The 24,028-nt window shown below is 38.5% G+C and overlaps 1 protein-coding gene and 1 non-coding gene across 3 annotated transcripts in view; one reads left to right on the top strand and one right to left on the bottom strand.

The window, feature by feature from the left end:
* Nucleotides 1-24,028, top strand: part of PRKN (parkin RBR E3 ubiquitin protein ligase) — a 1,996,139-nt gene that overhangs the window by 1,848,229 nt on the left and 123,882 nt on the right. The window lies entirely within an intron of this gene.
* LOC138147956 (U6 spliceosomal RNA) lies at nt 21,377-21,483 on the bottom strand. Its single transcript, XR_011164946.1, has one exon. It is a non-coding gene; the product is annotated as a U6 spliceosomal RNA (small nuclear RNA).

Raw genomic sequence — 24,028 nt, 5'->3', positions numbered from 1 at the left:
TTTTTTTTTTTTTTGAGTTAGGACCCCTGCTGAGCACTGCCAGCGGCCGGAGCTGCTGGGAGCAGGATTTTCTGCTAAGGACTCCTGCTGAGGACTGCCGGGGGCCGGAGCTGCTGGGAGCACGCTGGGTGGTTGCTGTGAGTGGGGAGAGGAGGACCTTTGCCTGAGGTAGCCTGTTCTGTTTTAAAGGCTTGAGAATGTGGGTGCTTTCTACTTTATCTACCTGTGCCAATATCATAACTACTCTGATGGCTTTCACTTTCTGGTTGTGGGAATCAGTCTTTTGGTATCTTAATAAATTTTCTAGTTTATTTCCCCAAATGGCAAACCTGATGTATTTTGTGATGGATAATTATATCAGCATATTTGTAATCTCTATAGGCATTGTGAATATGGCATTGCTGATACAAATGTGCACCAGTCTATTCATGTGAACAATGACCACAAAGGATAAGGAGTAAGTAGGTTGCAATCTGTGCCATTGGAAGGATTGCCTAAATCAATAAAATCAAAGATTCATGGAAGAACCAATTTTAATATTACTCTCCCCTGACTCTTTGTAGCTTCCGTGATCAAATGTATCAATCCAGGATTGTGACCATACACACTTCTACATCATTATCACTCCAATTTAAGTCATACAGCATCTCAGTTCTAATAGCTTTTTAAAGTATACATTTAGGGATAAGCAAATAAAAAGGGTGTTCTTGGTTTGTCAGAAGAAAGGAAGTTGCAGTATTCATTTCAATTTAACTAGAATTATTTAAGGGCCTACTATATTTGAGGCACTGTACCAGGAACTAGAGAAACAACAAAAAAAAATAGATGTATATATGTGTACGTATGTATGTATATATGTATGTTTATATATATGTGTGTGTGTGTGTATGTGTATATACATGCACACACACAACTCCAGGCTGCCAAAGCCAAGTATATATTTCCCAGGGCCTTGACTAGGCTTCCATTTCCATATTCTCCCATATATACTATACTCTGAACCTCATAAAATATGGTTCACAGTTATATGCTAGGATATAATTATAAAGCACATGCTCTAAATGCCTCGTCTTCTCCAACCTAGGGGGAGCTTATTCCCAGTGTGTAACCCCACCTATGTTCCTCTACCTTGGCTAATACCCAGAAAGTGACATGGTGAAATAAATTGTATTTAGAGTCAAAAGATGTAGATTGAAATCCCCACCTTTGTTGCATGCTATCTTGGTCAAACCACTTAATCTCTATCAACCTGTTTCCTTATCTGTAAGATGAAGAATATGGACTAGAAGGCATTCAGAGTCTTCTCTAGCTCCAAATCTGTAGTCCTTTGTTCCTAGGCATTTGTCCATAGTCCGATCTTCATGAAACAGTAGCATGGAAAGAGATCATACCAAAGTCAGCAAAGTCTTGTAGCAGAATTGGGAATATAGCAATGAATAAGTTTTATGCCAAGGAAAGAAAGGAGGGCAAGGAGAGTAAGGCAAGGAAAGATAGGGAGAAGGAGGAAGAGAAACAGGGAGGGGGACAAATCTTTCAACCAAAATTTTCACTTAGGCAGTCTTTATTGAACTCAGTCCACTTAATTGGAAGGTGGGGGTGGAGGAAATGGTGTCTGAGAAAAATTTAAGAATTCATTTCTGCAGAGTTTTAGTATTTGGGGAATTTTTCCCTTTCAAAGTTCAAAAATGAATTTTGGAATTCAACCACAAGACCCAAGATTAAGCATGTCGTAAGGAATTGAAGAATTTGGATTCCTAGGAAGTGTTGGTCAACTGAGAGTTTTTCTGTCTCTGTGCCAAAGAAGGAGTATTCTGTTGTTAACTTCACAGAGGCCCTTCGCTGTTCTCCCAGTAGAGGGAAGATGTTGCTATAGTAACCGCTCAGTGTGAGGTGAGAAGGAAAATGGGATTTTAAAAAAGGATACTTTCCTTCAGCTCTCTTTCCTTAAGTGTCATTAGAAAGTCTTTCTCCCCTTCCCTGGTAGAAACAGAACCATATTTCTGGGGAATATTCTGGGGAGGATGCAGAACTGAGGGGCCCACTCCCTCTGCTCATTGTGATATGGTGTGTTCATTTGTGGGGAAGTAAGAGCAAGAAGAGGATTCAGACAGAAACCAAAGACCTATTCATACTACAATTAGAAGCACCTAGCTGGATCTTCATTCCGTGCCCCACCCCCATCTCTCAGATAGATTCCTTCTCCCCACCGTAGGAGACAGTTTACAAATCTGATGTAGATGTCACTGAGCTTCATTTGGAGATGTATATGGGATGGTTATAGACTAAGTATAGGTTTCTCATACCCAAAATAAGAATCTTGCCCCTTCACCAATAAACTGCATGGAAATTACTGTGAAGTGTTCTCTGGACCTCCATTTCCTCATCTCTAATAGTATGAGGGAGAAATGGGCTAGCCCATTTCTAAGGTCCTTTCTCTGTTCCAGATCCTATATGACAATATATTACATTAGACTTGTAAACAGTATCAGGTGTTTCAAAAGATGCTGTGGTATAGTGGAAAGCATCTAATTTCAGGGTTAGGAAGATTTGAGTTCATATCCCATCTCTGACTCATACTGTCAATGGCCTGTGCAACTCTAAATCTGTAAGTTTCAGAGAAAGTGTTGATCTGCATTGAAAGAAGAAATACCTTCACATCAGTGAAGTCATAGCTATAATAATAATAATAATAAATATGAATTTTTAAGATAACTTTTAAAACCACCAAAAGTCTTCACTATTTGTTCTCTCTCCACCAATCTTTGTAATATGCACAAAAAGAAATGAATTGAGGTGGGAAGCATAAAAATTTAAAGTTTGCTATTTAAAGTGCATATATGAATACACACATGTACATGTGCTTCTTGTTTAAAATGTATAAATTCCCATTCACTGAAGGCATTGAAATGTATGGGTCAGACCAGGTTAAAAGTAGAAATATAGCTGGAAATGCAAGTGAGCATGACTTTGGCTAGAGTCACTATCAAACCCTGAACTGATGACTGGAGTCTCTCCCCAAACTTGTTTATTTCATTTGATTTTGGATTAACAACTTCACATTTTATTGCTAGCAAATTAGACCAGCCAAACTTAGACTCCCTCTTAGCTTCTTATCTGCTTCCTAATGACCCAAGCTCCTCTCGTAGACTTTCCCCAAAGGACTGAAGATATAACATTTTGCTGGCTCCATTAAATCCCTTCCTTAACACCAGTCCCAGAGACATCTCAAATTACATGTGTCCATAACTGACCTGATTATTTTTCCCAGTTGCCTCTCTTCCAAAGTTGCCTCTTTCTGTCAAAGGTACTGCCATCTTTCTAGTCTCCAAGATTCAGAACTCGACATGTTCCTTCTCTCCTCACTCTCTGTCATCTCACATGGCCAATCTTGCCTTTTCTACCTTCACCTACATCTCTCCCATCTGTCTCTTTGCTCACACAGCTATCCCCTTAGCTCAGGCCCTTATTACGTTCTACCTAGATTACTGCAACAGCCTTCTAATTGGTCTCCTTGCCTTAAGTCTCTTACCATTCCATTCCATTTTACACACTGCTGCCCAGACAATTCTCCTAATGCAGATATAATGATGTGACTCCCTTAATCAATTCTAGTGTCTTCCTGGTGTATCTAAGATCAAATATAAATTCTTCCATTTATTCTTTAATGTTCTTTATACCTGGTTTGAACCTATATTTCAAACCCCACTGAATAATATTCCCCTTCCTGTACTCTTCAATCTAGTCAAAGTGGTTTTTGTTCTTTATATTCAGCACTACATCTTTTGTCTCCATAGCTATCCCCCATGCCGAGGTGTTCTCTCTCCTCACTTCTGCCTCATAGAGGCATGTGCGCATATATATAAATGTGCAGGTATACATACACACACACAGATATATATGCAAAGGTATTGAAACCAAGTCACAACAGACCAGTGATAAGACGCAGGGGAATTTGGAAAACCGTTGGTAATCCATGTTTTCAATGGTTTGAAGCCTACTGCATAGTCACAATCTGGAGATATGTACCAAGCTTAAGAACCTGCTTGAGAATTACAACTAGTTTTCTTTGCCATGATTTTTGCTTTGCCATGGGCTTCATTTGAGCCAGGGTGTCCACCACCATCTTTCATTTTTGAGGTCTCTCATTACAGTTCAAAGAGCTTGCAGCCAGGGTTGGCTAGGTAGCACAGTGAATAGAGCACTGGCCCTTGAGTCAGGAGGACCTGAGTTCAAATCTGACCTCCAACACTTAACATTTACTACCGTGTGCCCTTGGGCAAGTCACTTAACCCCAATATCCCTGCCTTCTCCCCTGCGAAAAGCAAAAAAAAAAAGTTTACAATTAACTACAGAGAGGGGAAGAGAAAAGACCAAATTTGAATTCACAAAAGATGAATCTTCCTGACTCCAGGTCTGGTACTCTATCCATTGAATCGTCTAGCAAGAATTAGGCAGAATTATACAATTTGAAGATGGCACAAAGTTAAGACGAATAGTTAACATATTGGATGATAGAAGAGGCATTCAAAAAGATTTTTAACGAACTAGAACAATGACCCATATCTAACAGGGTCAGCTTGATAAGGAGAAATGTAACAGGTTCAAAATGGAGTTCAAAAAATCAACTGTACTAATATAAACTAGCAGCTTATGTCTTAAAGAAAAGTTGGGGTGATCAACAATGTGACATAGCAACCAAAAAAAATCTTATGCAAGATTCAGTTACATTAGTAGAACCCTAGCATACTAAATAACCTGGTTATATTACATCTGAAATACTGTGTTCTTTTGTTGGAACTTCATTTTTAGAAAGAAAATAGGATAAAGTATATCCAGAGATCAAGATGGCCAGGGGATGGTATCTATTGAAGGAGTATACTTTAGCCTTGAGAAGAGAACATTTAAGGGGAGTACAGTGGTTCTCTTCAAGTATTTGAAGTATTTCCATGTTAAAAGGGATTATTTAGATTTGTCTTCTTGGCCTAACAAGGAGCAACGAGTGAAAGTTGTAGAAAAGTAAATAGTCTTGATATAAGGAACATCTCCCTAATGATGACTCAGAAAAACCTGAGTTCAATGATAAGAGTTTCCCCAAAAAGTGGTATGCATTTCTTTGAGTGATAAATTTCTGAGAGAGACAGAGACAGAGAGAGACAAAGAGAGAGAGAGAGAGTTGCCCCTCAAGAAGCTTACATTCTAATGGGGGAAGACAACATGTAAGTTTTAGAGTCTTCCAGTGGAAGCAGGATGACCACTTGCTAGAATGTAGAGAAAATTTTTGTACAAATATGGTTAAAGCAGATGTCTTCTCAAGTGTCTTCCAACTCCGAAATTCTGTGATTCTCCTATATAATTAGTATCCTATAAAATTATCATTTAAGATAAACTTGCACTGAACTTGATACCCCAAGGAGTGGTTGCCCTACAGTTGCTAAACTTGCCATTCTCTATGCTTTTCTGTGTTTTCCTCTAACTTAGCATCTCAAACACTGGTCCATGATTTAAAAAAACAAACAGGTCTTATCTTTTCTTGATAAAATAGGAACCTTATTATGGACCCACTCATCTCCATTGTGAGTAGGTAGTAATATGAAGTTAGGAAAACTAATTTAACTTCATCAAAATATTGAAACTGTCTGTCATAGGGTCATAGGATAAGTTTCGATCTGGATGAGACCTTACTGGACTAATTTATAAGTACTTGTCTCCAACTACTCTGGATACGTTCGTGTCTGAGAGTGTAGCTCTAAAGTCTTTTTTTTTTTAATCTAAAGTCCTGCAAGAATATGGAAAAAGAGCTAGTATCTACAAAAGCTTATTTCAACTCAATTGAAAATAAAAGCATTTATTAATTGCTATGTACCAGGCAGTGTCCTGAGTGCTGAACCTACAAAGGCTAAGAATCCCTGCAAGGAGATTATATTCTGCTGGGGGAAAACAATAGATACCTAACGAAGCAAAAGCAAAGTAATTTCAGCATAGCAGAATGCTAACAACTGGGGAGAAAAGCTGTACACTTGCAGCAACTTTTTCAACCAAAAAAAATTGTGATGCTAGCATCTAAAGAACAAAATACAATGAAAGTGAATAAGAAGTTATTTTACTTATCTTCAGTGCTAGTGTTTGAGGAGAAACAAGTTTAAGAGAGAGGATAGAGGTGAAGACTGTTGTGGAGATACTAAAGTCTTTAGAGGTTGATAATGCTGATTATCTGTTATGCTTAATTCTATTTCACAGTATCAGCTTTTCCTCCCATTATGTGCTGAATCACTTTGCATACCTAGTAACCTTTGCTGCCATAACTGGGCACATATTTTGGCTCACAAATAAAATGAAAAAGGAAAGGATAGAAAAGGAGAAAGTAGATGAGATTTTTCTGAGATAATTAGACAAGAATTGGAAGAGAGTATGTCTGGTAGCCTGCCTGAAGAAAAGCCCAACATATGGTTAATGTGGCCCAGCAAATCTCAGAACAGAGAAAATGGCAATCCCTACCTGAGGATAAAAGGAAAATGTCCAAATCACTATTTGGGTTATGTTAAGCCAAAAATTCAGGTCTTTAATGTATAAAATCAGGATTAAAGGGAATGCCTTTTGTATAACTCAATTTTTCCTCCAAATTTTGTGATGGATGAATTTTTTATTATATCCTCTTTTTCTAAATCATCCTTAATATGCCCTTCTACAATAGATTATCTTATAAGTTGGCTCCATGAGAAGGAATGACAAAATGTAGACGACTGGTGCTGATGATGAGGAGACAAAATTTACTAATTCATGTTCAGCAAAATTGCAAAGTATGACAAATGAATAGAAAAAAAAAGCAAAATTGTGTGACAAGAGTGACATTTTGGAGCCTGCATTTTACTTTGCAAAGAGTCTTTTTGTTTTAGCATCAAATATGCTTAGGAACTGGGGGCAGTTAGGTGGCATGGTAGATAAAGTGTTGGGCCTGGAATCAGGAGACCTGAGTTCAAATTTGGCCTCATATATGTACTTTCTTTGTGACCCTGGGCAAGTTACTTAGCCCTATTTGCCTCAGTTTCCTCATATGTAGAATGAGAGAAGGAAATGGCAAAGTACTCCTGTATCTTTTCCAAGAAAACCCCAAATGGGGTCACAACTTAAACAAGTGGACATCAAAATCCTTAAGAATTAAGAAGCTGCTTGCCTTCTCTTTCCCCAGCCCTACCTAATATATGGATATAGTCAAACTCAGCATTCACTGATGCCAATCTTGATTCAATATCGCTAATCAGACTGTGGCTTTATACTGAGGGGGGTGAGGGAGAAATGGATTAACTGCCCTGTGGGCAGGAAGAGGCAAAAAGAGTGAGAAGCATATCATGTGCATAATTTCCCCAAAGAGGAAGAGTCTTGAAAAGAAAGATCCACCTAATATCACAACTGTAAGTTGGTGTCAGTCTAGAACAACATTGCTGACCTGTTTGTGTCATGGCAGTCTGAAATATGAACCCCTTCTCAGAATGTTTTTTACCTATATTCATAATGACACAGTGAAGGAAATGCAAATTTTCAGTTAGAAGGTAGTGAAAATAAAGTTGTGATTTTTCCCATCCACGTTCATAGACCCCCCCCCCGAAATCCACTCATTGACCCGTTAGAGGTACTTAGACTCCAGATTAAGTATCTATGGCCAAAGCCAAGTATTTTTACCCACACGTATTATATAAATAGATAGGCAGATTCATTCATAGAGGAAAATCACGAACTTTGTTGCTTTGGTAGCTAATCCTATAATAGATATGAACTAATCTATAGATTATATTCACTGCAGTCACAGAATGTATCTTGGTAGAGGAGCATTTTTACAAGCATCTAACATCAGAATGATTTGGCATTTCCTGGTATATGAGAAATACCTAAGGGGGAAAAAATCTCAGAAGAAAGAGAACAAATGTAAGATTATAACTCTTCAGTCTTATCATTGCCTAATATTCTATCCATGCCCAGTACCTTTTAATAAATATTGTATGGTGTAATGGGAATGGGAATTTGAAGTTCTTCCCTGCTCCTTAATAAGCCTAAGTGAATGTGAAGACCTTCCCCGCTTTGAAATTATACTCTGCTCCCTAGCAGATTGAATGTAATCACATGGAGCCTATGGTGGGATGAGTTTGCTGAAGGGTGCAGCAGAGCCCACAGGAAGCTGGGAGTCAGAGCCTACTAGATGGTTGAGAGGAGAGCATGCTTCAAGTTCCTTGAACTTGATTCTAAACCATCTGTAATCTGACTTCAGCCTCATCATTGAATTGAAACTCTTCTCTCCAAAATTACCAATAATCTCTTAATTGCAAAATCTCATGGCCATTTCTCAGTCATTTATCCTCCTTGATCTCTGTGAAACTTTTGATGCTGTTAGTTACCCTCTTTTCCTGGTTACTTTCTTCTTTCTAGGTTTTTGTGACATTGCTCTCTCCTGGTTCTTTTCCTGTTTATCTGGTTGCTCCTTCTCAATCTCCTTCAATAGATTTTCTTTTAGGTTATACTCACTAAGTGTGGACATTCCCTAAGTCTCTGTTTTTGGCCTTCTCTCTTTCCTCTATGCTAGAAATCCATGAATTTGTATTTTTAATATTTTGACAACTGTATTTCCATATAATTGGTTTTGTCAGCCATGGTTATACAAGCTTGTAATCCCTATTTCCAGGGAAACTGAAAATAGCGAACTGATTAAGGTTGGGAGTTCTGGGCTTCGGTGGCCTAATCCATTCAGATGACCACCTGAAATGTGGCACCAATACCAAGTTGCCTCTGAGCAGGGATTCCACTAGGCTGCCTAAAGGGAGTTCAGCCAGCCCTGGTGAGGAATGGAACAGGTCAAAGTTCTCTTGTCAGTGTGTGATAGGATTAGCCTATGAGCACTTCCATTTTGGGCAAGTAAGGAAGACCCAATGTCTAAAAAGAAAAAGAGATATAGATATAAATAGGTACATATGTGTATATGTACATTTATATATGTGTGTATGTATACACGTATACATACAGATGAAATAGAATTGATTTCTTTTGTAATCCTCTGGGGTTTTACATTATGCATTTGAAACATTATTGTGAAAATGCATCCATATGTTTCACCAGGAGTCTATGATAGTAAGAACCCCAGCTCTATGATATTAAGAACCTCCAGAAGATTGGAGGAGGACAATTGACTTGCCTCACTAGACCCTCTGGCATCCCTCTGGGCAGCCTGGAGCAGGGAAGAGGAGAAGGAAGGAAATCCCCTTGCAGCCAAAAATGTTAACATGATCTTGGGGTACATTAAGAGAAATATAACTTCCAGGAGTAAGTAGGTGATAGTTTCATTGTACTCTACCCTTCTCAGACTACCTCAGGAATAATGAGTTCACTTCTTGGCCCCTCTATTTAAAACTATTAATTGCTAAAGGCCATTCAGAGGAGGGCAGCCAGGGTGACGAAAGGTCTTTAGTTCATGTCATATGAAGATCAGTTGAAACAACTGTACATATTTAGCCTGACAATCAAACTTCATTCTCTTTGTTTAATTGATGCATTAATGGATTTGGGGAATTTCTATGTAAAAATGAAAACTCCTTACTCGTCAAAGTTATTTCAGCAGATTGCAATATTGAATGTTCAACAAAAAAAATTTCCCCAAAGAAATGGATACATATTTTAATCATGCATATGTTTGATAAATGTATCCTTATGTTTCAAGGAGAGTTATACATGTATGATTTATTGTGATGCATGTTATGTCCAAAGGCTTGATCCCTTAGGTTGAGTAAAGCAATCTTATTAGTATGAGTTACAACCCTCCTTCAGAAAATGTACCCTAGGGCAGCATACAGGCCAAGCAGCTTTACACTCTTTGGAGGGGAAAACAATTCTATCGCCTTTCTTAAATCTATAACACCCAAGGGAACATCAATCTAAGGGAGTCAAAGAGAGTCAGGAGACTACTAAGGCTGAAGTTGTATACTTTAGATCAGGTGTTTTGGCTTAATTATTTTTCTTAGTTATATGAAGTGAGTGGGGAATGAGGATACTTTCAGAAATGACTAAGATTGAAAGAGAGGCAGTGTGGAATAGACTTTATGAGAAGCATGGCTTTGTAAACTTTTTCCACTCACAACCCCTGCAGCACTTCTTAAACTGTGAGTCCCAACTCCATATTGGGTCATGACTCATAGTTTAAGAAGCACTGGAGAGGACAGAGAGGTAAACTTGGAATGAAAATATTTGGGTTCAAGGCTTGCCCCTAATGGTACAGTGGATAAAGTGCTAGGCCTGGAGTCAGGAAGACCTGAGTTCAAATGTGACTTCAGACACTTGCTCTGTGACCTAGGCACAGAGCCTCTTGCCTCTGGACAAGTCACTTAACTTTGCCTCAGTTTCCTCAACTGTAAAGTGAACTGGAGAATGAAATCACAGACTATTCCAGTACCTTTGCCAAGAAAACCCCAAATGGGGTCATGAGAAGTTGGACACAACTGAAATGACTGGATGACGTACCTCAGACATATATTGACTGTGTGACTCTGGGTACCTTCTGTCTAACTTTTCAGTACCCAAGATGCTCTCAAACTTGAATTATATTTCTGTTGGTAAAGAGCTTCCTTACTGAGATGTTTTGTTTTAGTTTGTTTTTATGTTGGTAGAGGGAATCTTTTCACTGGGAGCTCCCTTGTAGCAGTGAAATCATTAGTAAATGAAAGTAAAATCAGTAAAAATTATTTTAAAAATAAAATATGCAATTTTTTAAAAATTGAGGGTGGCTAGTTTGGACCATGTCTCCTATTCACAAATGAGAAATCATTAGACTGGCATATAACCAATAAGATTTAACATAGCATTTATAAACTAGCTCTGAGATGTTTTTAAATAAACCCCATCTATTGTTATTATCATTAGTAAACTTCTGATGAAGTATGAAGTCATATAATTAAAGTATAATTATTTTAAACGCAGTTTCCAGGGGTTTTGTTGTTGTTTGGTTGGTCAGTTTTGTTTTTGCACTGGTCGTTTTATATTTTGACTCTGTGTGGAAGATAGAAAGTTCTTTTGGTGATTCTGAACCGAGGGTTGAAGAAGAGAAATCATTCTTCAATTTGCTTGAAATTGAAGTTTACTTAAAGATGATTAAAAATCCTTCTGACAGACTTCGAAGAGAAAATCTCTCTTCTGACTGCTGTTATTTTAAATAATTCAGAGTTAGTTTGGCATGTGTATGTTTATTAAAGTAGGAATGAAACTAAAACTGATTTTTGTAGATATGTTGACTTTCCAAAATGTGTCTCACATGTCTCAGTAGGCTCAGCAATGAAATAGAAACTCAGTGGCTGTGACTTCCAAGTTTGGGTTTTCTACTAATATGTAATAACCATCTCTTTAATTCTTTAGCAAGGTGCTATCAGGCACAGATGCCAGGGAGAAAACTTCTCCAAAAAAAATGTTTTCCCCATAGGAGCATCTTTCTTACCAGTAAAAGCTTTCTTAATGCCAACCCAACTGAGATATTGGGGTTTGTCATCCAAGAAAAGTGGATCCTTTGGGTTTCACAGTTTAAGGACACTGATAAATTACAGAGCTTCCAGAGGAGGAGGACCAGGATGGTGAAAAGTCTTTAGTCTATGTCAAATCATTGTTATTGTTTGTCCTTTCTTCTCAAAGAGGACCATGACATGAGGAAAGTGATGCCATGACTCGCAAGTGAATTGGATTTAAGTGAGAGAGGACTCGGCAAAGTCACCAGCCTCACTTTCTTCTCCAGAACCATCTAGGTCCACGGGCAAGATAGAAATCAGGATGCTGGAGATGGCCCTGGATGCAGTGGGAGACCTTGGCCTTTTTAAGCTAACATCTTTCCCAGGTCTTAGTTTGACTGAGGCAATGTCGATTCAGTGATTAAGGCTAGGTAAGAAATGAGGTAAAGAATGCCCTCCTTTGCCTAGTCAAAAGAAAAAATCCATCTGGGAGGGGAAAACCCTCAGAGTTTCTGGCCAAAACAGAAACAATTGCTATTTGCATTCACTCTGAGCCATTGGGGTCCCAAACAATGACAACTAAGAGGAGCTTGTGCTGGGATCTATTGTTGATCCATCAGTGAGAGCCAGAGTAAATTGCCATGTCATTTGAGGATCAGTTGAAGGAAGGAGGCATGTTTAGCCTGGACAAGAGAAGGCTCAGGGAGAATATTATAGCTTATTTTCAAGAATCTGAAGGGCTCTCTTGTGTAACAGAAATTAAATTTGTTCCATTTAGCCTCAGAAGACAAAAAAAGAAACCAAGACTGAAAAGTTGGCAAAGAAGCAGATTTAGACTGGATGTCAGGAAAAGCTTCCTAACAAGTAGAAAAAAAAAGTGTAATGGACTGCCTAGAAAAGTGGGGGGTTCCCTCAAGCAGAGCATAAGTGACCACATACTGGATATGTTTGTTCTAGAAGAGATTCCTTTCTTGGATGAGTTGGAGTAGATGGCCTCTGAGGTCCCTTCCTGTTCCAAATTCTGTAATTCTGTGTTTCGGTGAGGGAAGTCCCACCAGTGGAATATACTAAGCCTCTCCTACAACTTTAGCCAAATGGTGGTACATGGGTAAAGGATTCCAAAGCCAAATGGAAGCAGTTAGGTTGAGCCTGACCAAGTAGAGGAAACCTGTATGATTGGAAAGAAGACACTTAAACTTTTAGTCCTCCAGGATTTTTTTTTCATTCAGACCAAAAACTGATTTTCCTTTTAAAAAGGCTTGCAGGGGCAGCCAGGTGGCTCAGCAAATAAGAGCACCGGCTCCAGTGTCAGGATGACCTGGGGATCAAATCTGGGCTCAGATACTCAGCACCACACCCAGAAATAACTGGCCATGTAACCTTGAGCAAGTTACTTAACCCCGATTGCTTTTAAATAAATAAATAAAATAAAAAGGCTTGCAAATAAGCATAATCTCAAAGGGCTTAGTAAAATGTGAGAACTTATGTTTCTGAAGCAAAGTCACTGACTTAATTCCGCATTCTACTTTAAATATTGTCAGTGAATCTTCTATCACATCTATCTGAGTTCATTAAGTCAGGTGGGATGTGGAGTGGGCCTTTCAGTCATCACCTCACTGGAAATTCTGTATGGATACCTCATCTCTCCCAACCAAACCTCTCATTGTACAGTTGTCAAAATTGTGTTATCCCAGTTTTGTGTTGGAGACAAATGCAGCCCAACTATGCTTGACTACCTCCAAATTCCCCATTGCTGTTCAGACGGCTGAAATTCAAAATCCCTTAGAGATGCTTTTAGTTTAAAATGGCCTTTGTTAAGACAATCCTCTACTTCCTTAGCAACTCGATTATTTTTCTTCTCCTTTTAAATGATCTCTTCTTTCTCTTTGTCTTTAAGCTGGCATTTTGGGTTTAAAGCTTTCAGGAACGCCATAGGTTCAGCCTCTTTTATCACATTACACTCTCCTTGGTATTCCTTGAGGTGTCTGTCTGTAATGTTCCGGAAGACAAATAAAGAACTCAGAGAAGTCTCAGGGCCATTCTGTTTTCAGGCCTTAGCGCAAAGGGACATTAGGTAACCATGAAGATCTTCAGGTGGCATTGTAAAGATCCCCTGGGTTTTGAGGGGGATAATTTAGAGCCAAGCAATCTCTGAATGTTTTTATGACAAATAGGTTATGAATTCTTACAGCCCGTCATCTTTAGTGCTTCTTTCTTTGTGGAGTGGCGATAGGATTTCCTTAGTTTGTTCATTTCCAGCAGCACCCAGACCCACAGTTAGGATCTCCAGGCTAGGCAGCAGAGTGTAGCACAGAGAACACTGAAATTTGAAGCCAGGAGACATGGGTTCTAATCTAGACCCTTTCAATTTACTGACTACATAATTTAAAACAAGCCAATTTCCCTCCCTAAACTCTTAGTTCCTCCTTTTGTGTAAGAGATAATAATATTCACACTAGCCTAATTTATAGGATGGTCTTGAAAGGTCAGATGAGTTAAGAGAGAGGGAAAGAGTATGAGTGGTACTTAGTAGCCATTAAACTTTACTTGTGTATACATACATATATGTACATGTATACATATATGTGTGTGTGACATACACACACATACTATTTTGGCAGTTCATTGAATCTGTGATGTTTTCAGTGTGGGTACTAAATCAATAAACATCATTAAGTGCCTATTATGTGCCAAATACTGTGATAAACTCTGGGGATACAAAAAGAGGCTCCTCTTAAACTATAGATTTATTTCACATTTTTTCTTAATTGGACCAAAAAAAAAATTGAGATGGAGGTAAGGTAGGGAATAAGTCGGGTGCCGAGATTATAGAAGAAGATAGCCTAAGAAAGGGATAAGCAATGGCAACAGGATGCTTGGTTAGGGAAAGAAACTCTGACACGTGGCCTTAATGGTTTATGGAGGAATAGGAGACAGTACAGGGATAGGAACTGCCATAGAGAGGAAAGGCTGGGACAAAAGATGCTGTTCCCCCAAGGCACAGATGCAGAGGCAAAGTCCTGTTTCTCTCAAACTGGTTGCCTCCCTACCTCTCTCCACTAACCTACCTAAACCTTCTCACCCAATATAACCCATGTTCTTCCATAGCCCCTCTACAAATTCTGTTGTTGTTCAATTGTTTCGGATGTGCCCAACTCTTTGGAGTCCATTTGGAGTTTTCTTGGCAAAGATACTGGAATGGTTTGCCATTTTCTTCTCCAACTCATTTGACAGATGAAGAAACTGAGTTAAAGAAGGTTATGTCATTTGACCAGGGTCACACAGCTGAGAAGTGTCTGAGGCCATATTTGGACTCTGGTCTTCCTGACTCCAGGCCCAGCACTGTGCAACCTCGCTGCCCACTTCCACAAAGGATCCACCCAAAATGCTGGCAACCTTCCTCCAAGTCTTTTCACATTTCACAGAATCATGGATATGAAGATGGAAGGAAATTTCAGTGTAAGCTAGTCCAAACCCTTTACTTTGAAGCTCAGGAAACCAAGATTCAGAGAAACGAAGAGATTTGCCAGAGGCCATACAGGTAGTAAATAGAACAGCCAGCATTTGAACTCAGGTTCTCTCATTCAAAATCTGTTGTTCTTTCCCCTCCACCACACTGCCTGATGAGCTCAGTAGGAGAGAAATTTGGCTACCTGTGTTATGCATAACTTTCACCATATAGCCAGTCCATCTCTTTTTCCATTGTGACAGCCATTTTGAGGAAGCCACATCTCTGTTCGCATCAGAGCTGTTAACAGTCATACCAGCCAGTCAACCTTCTGCACAGACGGTCCATCTTAGAGCCCCCAGGACAAGCACAATTCCCTCCACTTATTTCAAGAGACTTCTTAGCTACCAAAATGAGCTAACCCTACACACCCCATCATATTTAGTAAAAGTCTAAACCAGTGGTGTCAAGCCCAATTAAAAAAGAAGTCATTAAGCTATATCTAAGAATCCCTGAAGTCCATATATTAACTGTGAAAACCACAAATTAACATCATTTATGTTCTAATGTATTTTTATTTACTTTGCTAAACATTTACCGATTTCATTTTTCTCTGGTTTGGGCAATGCTCAGGATGAGGTCTGCAGGCCCCAAGTTTGACACCTCTGGGCTAAACTGTTTATGTAGAGAGGTATTCCCTGCCCATGAGGGTTCATCAAAATAACCATTACACCAGTCACAACTTTCCCTTATGCTATCCCTTTCTCTTTAAATAGTTATTCACATTTTTAAAGTGCTTTAAGATTTACATGGCATTTCTACCTCAACCACTCTCAGACAAGCAAAGCAAGTATCCTTTTCCCCCTTTTTACAGATGAGGAAACTGAGGCATGGAGAGGTCAAGTTAGTTGTTCAGGATCACACAACTTGTTAAGTGTCATATCTCACACTTGAACTCAGATCTTCTGACTCTGGGACCAATGTTCTTTCCACTAAACCACTGATACGGTTTTTCTCCCTTTTCTTTCCAATAGGAGTAACTATTACCCCATTTTGTGTTGTTACTCTAGAGGAATGTTTACCTTTATCGGTGTCTCTTTTTGAGATAACAGAAAGTACCATGCAGACATGAACCAAGATGACTAAGACTTCATTTTTTTCCCCACAATGGTCCAACCAAAAGGACAATTTTAGCTACTGTCTACAAACTAGTTTTTATCTGGGCAGGCTCAATGCTCTAGGAGGTGATGGTTTATCATCACAAAGGGAAAACATTTAACTTCAGGTGGTAACTTTGACGGGTCCCTTGATAGCCACCTTCTACACAGTTAATGGTACACAGATAATTATAGCCACACTTGCTGTAGGGGTATAAACATAGCTTTGGGTGATCACACACTTGCATTTATGCCTGCTTTTTGCTTTCGTACTTACTGGCAATTGTACTCAGCTGACATTTCTTTATTTTGTGATTCCCAAGCACTTTTCTCATGGCCCTCACTTACTAAACAATCATCTTGGTGAAGAAGGGGTTTTTTTTTGTTATTGTTGTTCCTTCCTCCTCCCAGCCTCCCCCCTGCTATGTCCTCATTATTTCTTCCTGGTTCTTGGAGCTTGGCCAGTTGTTAGGAAACTTGCATCTGTTGTGGAGCCTAAATATAATGAGTCATTGTTCTGAGGAGTTCCTGGCTTTCTCTGTCTTCCTTTCACATATGCTACATGGCATAGGACAAGGTCTGCCTTTTTTCTCTGCATTATCCCTGGAGAGTTACTACATTATGTCAAGAGTCTCCTTTCTCTCTTTCTTAGGAGCTGAGGCTTGACCTTCCTTCTTCACTGTTCTGTAAGAAATGCAGTAATAACTTTTTTTTAGGGTTCTGAGCAGTTAACTTCCATGCTCTGACCCTGAAGTTATGAAAACAAAAGAATGCCCATTTGCATTTAAGAATATAACCATCATGGGGAGGCCAGGTGGATCAGCAAGTAAGAGCACCGGCTCTAGTGTTGGGATGACCTGGGAATCAAATCTGGGCTCAGATACTTAGCACCACACCCTGAAATAATTGGCCGTGTAACCTTGAGCAAGTTACTTAACCCTGATTGCTTAAAAGAAAAAAAAAAGAATATAACTATCTAAGGAGTCTTCCTTTGAACAAAAAGAAAATTTCCAGTATAGAGTCCTACCTCTTTAAAAAAAACAATTGGTTCACTGGTTGTATAGCAACAAAACACTCCAAAAAAAATGTCCAGCAGAGGGAACTCTCTTCATTTCTAGCACACAGGGTGGTAATATGTACATTGGCTGTTTTCCAAAATCTACCTACCAACAGTATGGTATAGAACATTTACCTGATATAATAACCATCCATCTATTTTTATTATTGCTTTTCTGAGTATCTATTTTTTCACTGCAAAAAAAAAGCTTATTTTCTATTTGTCCTTCATGTGCCTTTTTTTCTATTCTCTCTTTTTATCAGAGCAATTAACCCCAAGTTCATAGTACATCATCTGACCTGTGTACCTTATAAAAAAGAATACAGTCCTTGATGCAAGCAAGTTTATGGAAACATTGGCACATTGCCCTTCATATTTGATGGTGACACTTGTGGTGGCTGATCAGTGCTCCTATATAGACCTTCAAAATGGTGCTTGACTTTTGTTTTGCATCATCTTAACATTTGCAATGTCCGATTATGCCTCAGATAGTCCTTCTCACTTTGTAGGACTTCAGTTGGTCCTTTATTTGAACATAGAAGGACTGATTAGGGACCAAGAAAATAACTATATTGTGAGAAACAGAGAGATGATTGAGAATTTTTTTAACCTGGAGTAAAAATCCTTGTTGGGGATAAAATAGCAGTATTGTTGTTGTTGTTCAATTATATCCAACTCTTTATGACCCCACTTGAGGTTTTCTTGGCAAAGATACTGGAATGGTTTGCCATTTCCTTCTCCAGTTCATTTTATAGATGAAAAAACTGAAGGGTTAAGTGACTTGCCCAGGGTCACACAGCTAGTAAATGTCTGAAGCCAGATTTGAACTCAAAAAGAATAATCTTCCCTGAATTCAGGTACAACATTCTGTCTACTGCACCACCTACCCGCCTAAAAGATAGCAGTGACCCATGTACAGTGGTCAGGAGGGAGAAAGGTAGCCTGACCCTCATCCTCATTAAGGAATAATGCAGAGGGTATAGTTGCTCAGAGGTAGTTGTATCACTTGGCACCACAGCATAGTTTGGGACCATATGAGGATGACTTTGAGGAGGCAGCATATCATCCTCACCTCCACTCCACTCAATGTTTGCAATCGGAGACAAAGCTCCATTTATCCTATGCTTAGCAATGGTTCTCGAGGAAAGAAGGAAAAAAAAATTTAACTTTATAAACCTAGATCAAGTTATTAGATAAGCTCTGGAGTTTCAAAATTTTATAAAAGATATTATGTAAATATGGCATTGTTATTCTTACCAATAACCAATTAATGAATTAATTTAAAATATTTTTCCACCATTGAGTATAATCCAGTGCACATGTATTTACCACCTGTTCAGGAATTACCACAGCCTTGTACAAAGGAACCATGTTTCTTCTCTTTGTGAAGAGTTGAACAGCATGGTATGAAGTGCGCAGGGAACTGGCCAAAAAGCCAGAAAAAATTGGGTCCTAATCTGCCTCCATTTTCTGAACCATTAAATGCAGCTGTTGAACTCAGTGGCCTCTCAGATAACTTCTAGTTCAAAATCTATAATGCTAGAATTATTAACATGAATAAGCAAGGAACAAACATTCAGTTGACATTTACTGTGTATTTGGCACTGTCTAAACGAAGGATACAGAGAAAGGCAAAAACTGAATTAGCTCTGATATGCCAAGTAACTAAAGGATGACTTCAATATTTCCATTTTGATTTCTCAGTCCTCCCTGAAAACTGCATGAGAAAAAATAGGTCCAAAGGTTTGAGAGGTCATCTTGTCCAGCTTCTCCTTGTGCTTTCAAGTTGGTCACATTTTAATGGAGCGGAGGCAGTATTCAAAATATGCATACAGTATCTATGTAGTGTAGATGGGAGCTAAATCTCAGAGGAAAGGCATTGGGAGTTGGGAACGTTCCTTCCATTTTAAAATCTATGATTCTATGAAATATGAAAGGACTTGAAGGGTACTAGCATTTTGGATAGATCCTTTGTGGAAGAGGGCAGCTAGGTAGAACAATGCCAGGCCTGGAGTCAGGAAGACCTGAGATCAAATCTGGTCTTAGATACGTACTAGCTGTGTGACTCTGGGCAAGTCACTTAACCCTGTTTATCTCAGTTTCCATATCTGTAAAATGAGTTGGAGAAGAAATGGCAAACCATTCCAGTATCTTTGCCAAGAAAACCCCAAGTTGGGTCATGAAGAGTTGGATATAATTGAACAACAGCAACACTGCTCTCTTATCCCCAACAAGGGTTTTTATTCCAGGTTTAAAAAATTCCTAGTCATCTCTCTGTTTCCCACAATTGACAATTATTTTCTTGGTCCCTAATCAGTCCTTCTATGTTCAAATAAAGGGTCAACTGAAGTCCTCCAAAGTGAGAAGTATTGTCTGAGGCAGAATGGGACACTGTAAATATTAAAATGTTGCAGAGCAAAAGTCATACACCATTCTGAAGGTCCACAAAGGAACATTGATCAGCCATCACAATTGTCATGGAAGAAACCTTCAAAGTAAGTAAAAGAAGGAAGAGGAATCAGAAAGGTTGAACCAGAAAGATTTCCTACATTCAGTAAGATTTTTACTATATTTCACAGGAAACAAGGAAGCAGAGATGAGGAAGAACACTCCAGGAATGGGACAGAGCTAGTGTAGAGACAGAATGGGGTGATAGAGTGTCCTATGTGAGCAAAAGCAAGGACAGTGTAACTGGAGCTTAGAGTACATGGAAGGAAGTAAAGTCTAAGAAGCCTGGAAAAGGAGTGAGGAGTCAGTCTGTGCTGGACTTTAAAAGTGAGGATTGATCCTAGATAGAACAGGGAACCTCTGGGATTAATTGAGCAGGGAGGTGACATGGTCAGACTTGAACTTTCGGAAGGTCACTTGAGCAGCTGAGGGGAACATCTAAAGTGGAGAGAAATTTGAGGTGGGGAAACCAACCAAATGGCTGTTGCAGTAGTCTAGGTATAATGGGATGAGACCCACACCATGAAGGTGTTGAACTTGAGATATCCATAGAATATCCAGTTTGAAAAGTCTAAGAAGCAGTTGGTGATATGAATGAAAATGGAGCCCAGGAGAGAGCTTAGGGCTAGATATAGAGATTTGGGAATCAGCTCCATAGAGAAGATAATTAAACTCATAGGAATTAATGAGATCACCAAGGGGAATAATATAATGAAAGAAGAGAAGAGAGCCCAAGACAGAACCATGAGGGGCATCCATGATTAGTCGTATAACCTGTATAATAATCCAACAAAGGAGTCTGGTATCTCAAAAATCTAGAATGGCGGTATTATGCAGAAGAGGGTTATTGACAGTGTCAGAGGCTGCATAGAGCTCAAAAAGCATAGGCACTGAGAAAAGGTCGTTAGATTGGACAATTATTATGGCTCTCATAGGAAACATATTAGTCCAAGTATATTCTCTTCAATGGTCTCCAACCATCTTGTTGCTCAGGCTAATGTTAAAGATAACAGAATATCATGCATATCATTTTCAAGAACAGTAAAGAGGAATGAAAAATTAAATATTCATATTTTTATGGAATTATGGTTTTTTCCACCATTTTTGATGTACAGGCAGTTTAATACTATCTACAGATCTGCCCATCAGAAAAGTACAAGCATATCCATAATAAATGAAGAGAAAAGAAATTGGTGTAGCCAAGAGGAAAATAGGAATTTGATCTATATGCATGAATAGCAGCATTCCTTCTAGCTTTGGCTGGGGTGCCAAATACATGAATGGAGAGTAATGGAAATTAAACATGTCATCCACCAGACCTTCCTCCATATCAATAAAAACAAAGTCATGAGTAGGGAAGGAAGAAATGTACATTGGCCTAGGAAATATTTGTAATCAAGAACGGTGAATCTTTAATGAGGAGTGTCTCCTCTATTGAAATCCCACATGTAATCTAATTTTAAAACAGCTGTTTTGGGAGGAGATCTATCTAGACAAGCATTTAGCAAATGCAAGGATCTCTATATAAAATAAATTATATCCTGCTCTACAGATAAATTTCATTATTGTCCCTGATTAACCAGGCAAAATTATGATAACCAACTACCTATAAGCCAAATTCTACATAGAAGGAGGTGACTACATGGTTATATAGAGATAATTTAAAATGACACTGTCATGATAAAGACAAATGAATGCAGAGTCCACACTAGGTATTCATATCCAGCATGCCTGATTTATCAATTGTTATCTGAGGAGAAAAAAACTTAATGAAATGATCTTTCCTTTCCTTTTGTATAACTTTTATTTTTTTATCACGAATTTGTGTGTCATCCTTGTGCAAGGGCCATGCTAATCTTCTCTGTATCATTCCAATTTTGGTACATGTGCTGCTGAAGCAAGCACCCTCTGTATAACTTTTTATTTGACCTTATGTTTATTGAAAACAGTTGCTCAAAAGGACATTATTCTCACCCTTCCTCCAACATGCATTACCCAGACAAGTCAGATAACATTAACCTAGATACCAGTCATTTAAAGGCTTCATTTCTCTGGCTTCTCATAATTGGCGTGATAACTTCCATTTTTGTGTGTGTGTCACCAGCATGAGTCTATTTCAAGAACAGATGCTTTCAGCAAATAACAACAGAATATTCTCCTCCCCTTCCCCATTTTCTTTCCATTCTTCTAATCCCCTTACCCCAGACCTGTGCCTCCATATGCATACCATGTTGCTGTTGGTTCATTTCCTTGCCAGCTGAGTGTTCTTTTCTCTGTTGTTTATTTTTTAAGATGCATCTGTGACAGAAAAGAAAAAGCTACTGAATTTGCTTCAGTGTGCCAAGGAACTGAAGTGTGGCTTGAATATTTCCATTTTGATTTCTCAGTCCTCTCTGGAAACTGCACTGAGTAATAATAGGTCCAAAGGTTTTAGAATAGGAAAGGATCTTAATTATCTAATCCAACTCCTCATTTTTCAGGTGAGGAAACAAGAATCTAGAAAAGGGAAGTGAATCACCCAAGGTCACATAGTGAGTAGCAGGAATTAAAATTCAGATCCTCTGATCCATTCACTTCAATCAAATCAATACTATTCAAATTCCAGATACTAAGCAATATCTAATATCTTATATTTCTATAGCACATTACAAAAGAGTTCTACATACATTATCTTATTTGATCCTCACAATGGCCTTTATGAGTAGGCAAAACAGGTATAACCATTTGGTAGAATTGCAGCTGCCTAGTCCAAACAGTGCCTAAACAGGTTAAAAAAAAGGGGGGGGAGCCAGAAAGGTTCACTGATTTGACCATGGTCATACAGATGCTAAGTTATGGAGGCAGAACTCAAGCGTAGGTCTTTTAACTGCTATTCCAGCAGTTCCTCCACTCCACCAAGCTATAGATTCTGATGGTAATTCTGATCTTAATCTTGTTTTATCCCCCTAGAAGGGGTCTGTGAACTAGATAGATAGATAGATTAGATAGATAGATAGATAGATAGATAGATAGATAGATAGATAGATAGATAGATAGATAGACAGATAGATGGATGGATGGATGGATGGATGATAGATAAATAGATAGATGATAGAGAGATAGATAGACAGATAGATCTCTTTCAATATAATTGGTTTCCTTTCTCTTCTTATTTTATTTTATGTATTTAAAAACATTATTCTAAAAACAGATCCTTAGGGTCCATCAGACTGCTACAGGGGGAAAAGACAAAAAGTGTTAAGAACTTTTGCCCTAGTAGAGAGAAAACTCATTCACAGTGGAAACAAACTCACTTCAATATTTGTATCACCAGAGGTCTCCAAACACAAATATAGTGGCTTCCATTACTGGTTTCAACACTAGAAACTGAAGAATGTAGTTTGTGATGGTCATTTCTGGCTCAACAGAGACCCAGTGGAGAAAGGACCTTACTCCAAGGAAACATGTGAAAGCTGTAGCTCTTGATGGACACCCTTCAATGACTGTTAAAGATATTGTAGCAGCTACTGGAGTGTTTCAATGACCATTCAAACCTAAAATAAAACAGGATCAGTTGCATTGAAGTACAAAGGAGAGTGTGATTGAAAATGAAAAATAGTACTAAGAGCTGTAAAACTATTGCTCCAAAAGGACTTTAGTAATCCTAAGAAAATAAACAGATCCCTGCAGGAGACCTGGCAGTTTGTTCTTCTACAGGCTTCTTGAAGTTAGGAGAAGAGCATGAACATCAGTTTTGTTTTGTTCTTTAAAGATAGTTAACTATTGCCATGGAGAGAAATGCATGTCATGCTCAAGACTACATAAACACTCAAGGACTGGAGATTGGAAAGAGGAAATTTTTCTGATTAAATTCACTTTTTTATTAAGGTTTTGCCAACACTGTTGTAAGAAGTTCAGGATAGCATGGAAAATGTGTTCATCTTTGTCGCTATAAAACCACCCAATGATGTTTAGATAACTTTTTTAAACTTTAAGAGGGCCAGGAAGTCTTGCCCCAGCAACAAACACACTTTCTGGAACAAAGTTTGCACTTAATAAATGCTTGTTCATTGATTTACTGAATAAGCTGTACATCAAGTTAGGCTTAGATACTTTTAGATAAGTATTAGACTTCCTAAACCATATGTAAAAAGTTACTCATTTACTATTTATTGAATGAAATTGTATTACAAGTGACTCTGAAAAGTAGCACACTGTGGAAAAATATTTTTTTGCCTTTTTTTGGAGGGTGGAGGGTAGGGCAATTGGGGTTAAGTGACTTGCTCAAGGTCACATGGGGAAAATATTTTTATTGTTTATTATTTATTAACATTATTTGAACTTGTCTTTACATAGCTAGACAACTGTCTAACCCAAAACCTTACTGTAGAGGTCAGGCTAATATGAGATGCTCCAGGGATGCTTAGATTCCAAACAATGCTTATTTGGAGTTCACCCAGAGCTTGTGTTT

The sequence above is a fragment of the Petaurus breviceps genome, unplaced genomic scaffold, assembly GCF_028583685.1.
Source record: "Petaurus breviceps papuanus isolate PSGF00001 unplaced genomic scaffold, PetGlider_PUasm1.0 90808, whole genome shotgun sequence".
In the NCBI taxonomy this organism is placed as follows: Eukaryota; Metazoa; Chordata; class Mammalia; order Diprotodontia; family Petauridae; genus Petaurus; species Petaurus breviceps.
Note: the sequence above shows the minus strand (reverse complement) of the source record. Positions and strands in the feature narration are given on the sequence as shown.